The 6,000-nt window shown below is 41.9% G+C and overlaps 1 protein-coding gene across 3 annotated transcripts in view; it reads left to right on the forward strand.

Moving 5' to 3' along the window:
• The first annotated feature begins 2,635 nt into the window (after positions 1-2,635).
• The window catches only part of SPG21 (SPG21, maspardin), a 17,115-nt gene continuing 13,750 nt past the window's right edge, over positions 2,636-6,000 (forward strand). For 2 of the 3 annotated variants that reach the window (XM_006920262.3, XM_006920263.3), the window contains exon 1: positions 2,636-2,890. The gene's annotated coding sequence lies outside the window, so the exon portion shown is untranslated. The remainder of the gene's footprint in view (positions 2,891-6,000) is intronic. The other variant, XM_025038928.1, reaches the window with a different exon arrangement.

The following is a 6,000-nucleotide window of genomic DNA, read 5'->3' on the forward strand; positions in this document are numbered from 1 at the left end:
GTGGCGAGCTATTGAAGGATTTAGAGCAGGGTTTAGGGCTGGATTTAATGCATGAATACAGTTACTTTTAATTATTTTTAATCATATAATAACATATGACTACATTCTTATATAAATTCAGATCACTAACTCTAAAGCCAAAATTCTCCTCTACCACTCCTTCCATCCCCAGTTTCTCCTCAGAGGTAACCACTGTTCTGTTTGGTGTGTATACATGCATAAGAGATTTAGCTAGGATTATTTTGTACGTGTGTTTTATTTATTTATTTATTTTTAAGTTTATTAGGGTAACATTGGTTAATACAATTATATAATTATCAGGTGTACATTATAATTTGACATCTATATATTCTATTGTGTGATTACCACTCAGAGTCTAGTTTCCTTCAGCTACCATATATTTGATCCCTTTTACCCACTTCACCCTCCCCTGACTCCCCTATATTTGACCCCCTTTACCCTGTCTACCTCTTCCTTCCTCCCCCATTCCCTACCCTCTGATAAACACTAGTCCATTGTCCATGTCCCCAAGTCTCTGTTTGTCTTGTTCATTTGTTGCTTTTAGGTTTATATCCCACATATAAGTGATAGCATGTGATTTTCAACTTTTTCAGTCTGGCTTATTTCGCTTAGCACAATTATCTCAAGATCCATCCAGGTTGTCGCAAATGGCAGTATTTATGTATATGTGTTTTAAAAACAAATATTATTCTGTCAAGAGATTGATTTGAGGGATAGAATTTGGGTTTGGGCAATGCTGAGAGCCAGCTGGCCATCTGTTTACTTTGCTTGGTATTCATAGAATATTTTGTTAACATTCCAGTTTTTAAGTGAGATTCTCACACAGGGATTGGTGCTGTGGGAACCATTTGATAGACCCCAATCACGACAGCTGCAAACTCTCACGGCCATATCTCCCAGATCTGTCTGTACTGTGGCCTACCCTGAGTCAAAAGTTTGCTCCCTGCAGTTGTGCAATTACAGGACAGCTGGAATTCACAGATATTAAATGTTCCTTGTTTGGATTAGGGAATGGACAATGTGCTTGCCATGTGTTGTAGAACAACTGAGGATCCAAACATGACTATGGGGTCTTTTTCTAAGGGAAAGAAAACATTTTGGGTTTGACTTTTTTACATTTTAATTAAAGTATATATGTAACAAAACACATTGAAGTAGTTTTCCATTATCGATAGTCAAGTTAAAAATTATTACCAAACTAACATAAGGACTAATATATTTGGGCATATATATAGCTTACCTCACATTAGGGCTGTTACAAAAGTGAGGTCTAGGGGTATGGGATCTAAGGAATACAGTTTTTAGGAATATATGTGGATAAATTTATTTATTCTCTCATTAATTCATTCAATAGACATTTAGTATCTATTATGAGCCTTAGTATCTATTGTTAAGTCACTGGTTGAATCACTTTGTGCCCTTTTGCTCTAAATTAAAGCTCCCAGCCCACTTGGACAGATAACGATGAGGAGTATCCATAACGGGTTTTACATACGACCAGTGATTGGCCAGTTATTCCACTCATTAAACTATTCCAAAGTTTTAAGGAAAAGCCCAGAGGTTAAAACTCTTCCCTGGGAACATGCTCTGTAACCTATGTGGTGCTTATAATAAAAGACCACTTCCTGTGAGTGACTGTAAGTTCGAAAGAGGTGATGGTGGAGTGGGTAGGCGAATGTGTTACTGTGTTCTTGGAAAACTTGTTTGAGATTTGTCCAAGTTCTAGACTGGGACCCAGGGCTCCTGAACAGGGGGGCAGAGGTCATAACTAAGGATGCAATTTACTCGAATTCTCCTCTGATCTTAATCACATCAATAGTTACCTGGGTAAGGGCAAAATCCAAAGGCATTTATAGAGGGTACAAGCTTTTCCTAAAACAGATTAGGGAGAAGCACTTTCAACAGCACCTTGTGGCAGGGTCACTAAAAACTTAAAACAAGATTTAAATGTTATTCAATTTTATCATACATTCTTTCAGCAAATCTGCATATTTCTTACTGAATCGTGACATCTGCAACATCTTGCTTAAGAATAACGATTATCAATATATAAATATTCTCTATTCCTTTAAAGGAAATTGATGAACGAGCTGGAGCCTCCTTGGAAGCTGTTCCGAGAAAGGCCCCAGAACGTCAGCACAAGTCTGGAAAGGGAAGTGGAGATGTTACAGTGGAGGACTATGGAGGGCGTCTGTGGCTATGCCAAAGGAAAAAAATCTTGCCAAGAAAAGAGAGTATACAAAGCCCTGCTCACTGAAGCCTGGAATCCAAAGGGGTCCCTGCAAAGCTTTACACAGTAGAGAGGGAATGTGCTTCCTCCAAGAGAGCGCGAAGTAAAGGCAGAAGCAGGTCCCAAGGGGCCTGGCACCCCTTCCTCTCACTCCCGTAACCTCTTGCTCAGTGCCCACCTCGGACAGGTGACCCAGAGCTGACCTAGAGGCAACTCTGACCTCCTCCCCGCGCCCGCCAGCACCGCAGATGCAGACGCCAGCTTCCCCACCTGCAAGAAGGGGTGCGAACACTATCACCCTAGTCGCCCCCGTCGTCATGGTGACCGCCGTAGCCCCGCAGCCCTGCCCCTTCCTCACGACGTGGCCCCGCCCCCTCCAAACCCGGAAGCGGGAGAGTCGCGCGGAAGGTTCAGGGAGGAGGGAGTGCGGCGGCAGAGGCTCGCTCGGCTGCTCAGGCTCGCTCGGCTGCTCGCCCCGCCCCTCGGCGGCCGGCCCCTCTGCGCGCCCCCACTGCCTGCTTCTCCTGTGGGTCCTGGGCCCTCCGGCCTACGGCCCCGACTCGGGCTCAGCCGCACTCGTTCTGCAGGAAAGAGCCACCCTGGGGAGGAGGGACAGGGACGTGGGGGCGGCCTCGGCAGGTGAGGGGTGGGCAAGGCCCTGGGAAGCGGGGGTGTGGTGTGTAATGTGTATGGAATTGCAGGTGGGTGTGTATGTAGTGTACGCTGCTGAATGTGTCGGTTTGACTTTGTGAGTGGGCCAGTCCATGTGACCATGCACGTACGTGATCACATGTCCGTGTGTGTGTGTGTGTGTGTGTGTGTGTGTGTGTGTGTCTGAGCTTGAGTCAGTTCATGGGGGTAATCGATGTGCCTGTGACCCTGCCTTTGTGTGGCTGTCACTAGTGGGACTGGGATAGTATGGGGGTCTGTGTGAGGGTCGTCTGGGTAGGGGTGAGGGTTGCTTGATCAGGACATAGTCCTGTAATCCCATCCTGGGGCTACGCTGCTGCAGCCCAGAAACTGTTTCCCAGTAAACTTTTAAGAACTCTGAGCGGAAGCCAGTTACTTTGGAGATTGTGCCACAGCCTGTTTTTGTCATTGCTGAGTAGGGCTGGGTGTGAGACTTGTGACTAGGGGATGAGAAAGGTAGCTGGACTAGTGTGTCTCACTTTTCCTCTTTTCGTTTTCCTGGAGAGTGATGAGTTCTGCATTTATGCTGCTTCTCCACCTACGATGTTCCAGCTTCTGTTAGCACAAAGATTCAAGAGGTTGAGGAGTAATTTAATAATAGCTGTGTGCAGATTTCCAAAAGCTTTTATACCAAGACAACACAAAATGAGGTGTCATAAAAGAAATATGTCAAATAGCAGCTTTTTCTCTCATAAAGTTTAGAAGATAAAGAAAAGAGGATAAATCTTCCCCTAAAGAGATCTAAAAAGAGGATAGCTATGTACTGTTATAGTAAAGTATGGAGACTTGCATTAAAAAGTCAATTGCACCGCCTAGAGACTCTCAGGTTTTATATTTTGTGATTGCTGGTATTAATAATAATCACAGATTGTCCACATGTAGATCAACTACAGATTGAGGTAAAGGATCAGAAAACCTCTGACTAGTTAAGCTGGTTATGTGACAAACATTTGTAAAGTGATTTCATTGACTGTAAACTGGCAGCTTCTGTGGAAACTCGGATAAGTACTCATAATTCTTGCACACTCACAACTGGCAGTTTTATTGTCAAACAGCACAAGGGCCAGAGAGGACCTGGTGTCCAATGCACGTCCTGAGAAGGGGTTTCCTTAGTCAAGATTAAGGATAATCTCTCTAGCCCTTTCTCTACCAGCATGAACAGGTGCTTTTGTTTTTGTGAAGAATTGAATTGTGAGATCAAACCAGTGTTGAGCTCATGGCCCACATTCTTTCTTATTTTATACCGACCAGTTTGGTCACAATCTCAGTTAACCTTTTTTGCTGTATACAGAATGTTCCTCTTGTGACTTGGAAAAGTATACTTCTTTAGAGGATGAAAGAGCTCAGAGAACAAAATTCCTTTTCATACTGCACACAGCTGTTCTCCCTTTGCAGCAGTGAGCTTTTTTCATTTAGATGTCAGTTGGTCATATGCAACATTTGGTATCTAGCTTACCTTTCATGTACTGCCAAACTAGCACAAGTGTTAAAATCACTTGCCTCTACAAAAATGTAGTCACAGTTGGGTGGAATCTCTCCATCCAGCAAGATTAGTTATAAAATGTTATGATACTGGGGTAATTGTGAATAATATTGAGGACTGTGGTAAGGAACATCTTTCTATTGCTATGGGAAGAAGTGGATGACAGTGAATGTGTGTGCCTGTGTATGATGTGTATTTGTATAGTAGTTTGGTTTGTACATTGCAGTTGATTCCAAATTATGAATAACTTATTTTATGCATAGTTTGGTAAATCTAGAAGGAAACTTTCTGGCTTTAGCTAATTTAGTTATTGAGTAGATTTTTTTTTTTTTTTTTTGCCAAACATGTTTTTGATATTTCCTCCTGTAAAATATAATTGTTTATAGTAATGCAATACTAGAAAATATCTCCATTAGGAAGTATTTAGATGATATAGGAATATTTCAAGTGTATCCAGGTAGAAAATATCCAGAAAGTCTATAATTCAAATGGCTAGTTTTTTTAACATGTTAGTATTTGTTAAGAGAAAATAAGCAAAGAACGATTTTCTTTATTTCAGTATGAATAACAATTATATTTGTGCACACTGATTTTCAGCATAAGACTGGCTAATGGTTTTCTTGGAACTTTAGAGCAACTTATGATATTAACAAATTTTTATAAAAGTACCATACTAAAAATACAAGCCTTGAGAGAAGAGACCATTATTACAATGGCAAGTTTGTAAATCAAGTTTAACATTGGATATCTACTTTTGCTATCTCCTTGGAGTTCAATTTAGTAACCCCCACCCCTCCAAGGTTAGAGGTAACAGTTTAAGACTGCTCAGTGCTCTGTGTTTCTGAGGAGGGTCAAGATGTGGAGGGCCAAGGAGGAAGAGTTCCATTGGGTTTAGAATCCCCTGCCCCTGCCCAGTCCAGAGAAGTCCCTCTAAAATGACAGTTTAGAGTCAGCCCAGGAGTTAAATCCTAGGGTCTTGAACTCATCCTAGCCCTACTAGGAAATCTAGACTTGCCTTGGGGTAGAGGGCAGAGTAGAATGCAAATATTTGAATCCTTTCCTTCCACACAGATGGGTGGAAGTGCCTCACTTGACAATAAGAATCTACAACAAGGATCTATAATTTCAGGTTCCTGTTATCATATCACACAGATGCCTGAGCAAAGAGGGGCGACCTTTAAATTGAAGATGTTCAGCTAGTTCAATGCCCATAGTTAACTGGGTTAGAAGGAACTCTAGGATTGCTTAGTTCAGTCTCTTGAGGCCATAGTCAACAGATAATGCCAGTTGTGTGCCAAGCACTGTTCTAGGCTTTGGAGAGACAGCGGTGAAACAGTCATAGATGAAAAAAACCAAGCCTAAAGGGGATCAGTGACTATTCCAAGGTTACAGAACTACAAAAGCTAGAAATCACTAATCTCACAATAAAAGACCACACATTTTTTTCTAAAGGCACATATTTTGTTTTGTTGCTAGTTATAGTGCCTTCAAGTCTACCCTGGTATCATAGACCTTTCAGAGGACAATATGTCACTTTTAAGCAAATAAATATGAACAGCAAGTTTTCCTGTATTTT

The sequence above is a fragment of the Pteropus alecto genome, unplaced genomic scaffold (assembly GCF_000325575.1).
Source record: "Pteropus alecto unplaced genomic scaffold, ASM32557v1 scaffold86, whole genome shotgun sequence".
Classification (NCBI taxonomy): domain Eukaryota; kingdom Metazoa; phylum Chordata; class Mammalia; order Chiroptera; family Pteropodidae; genus Pteropus; species Pteropus alecto.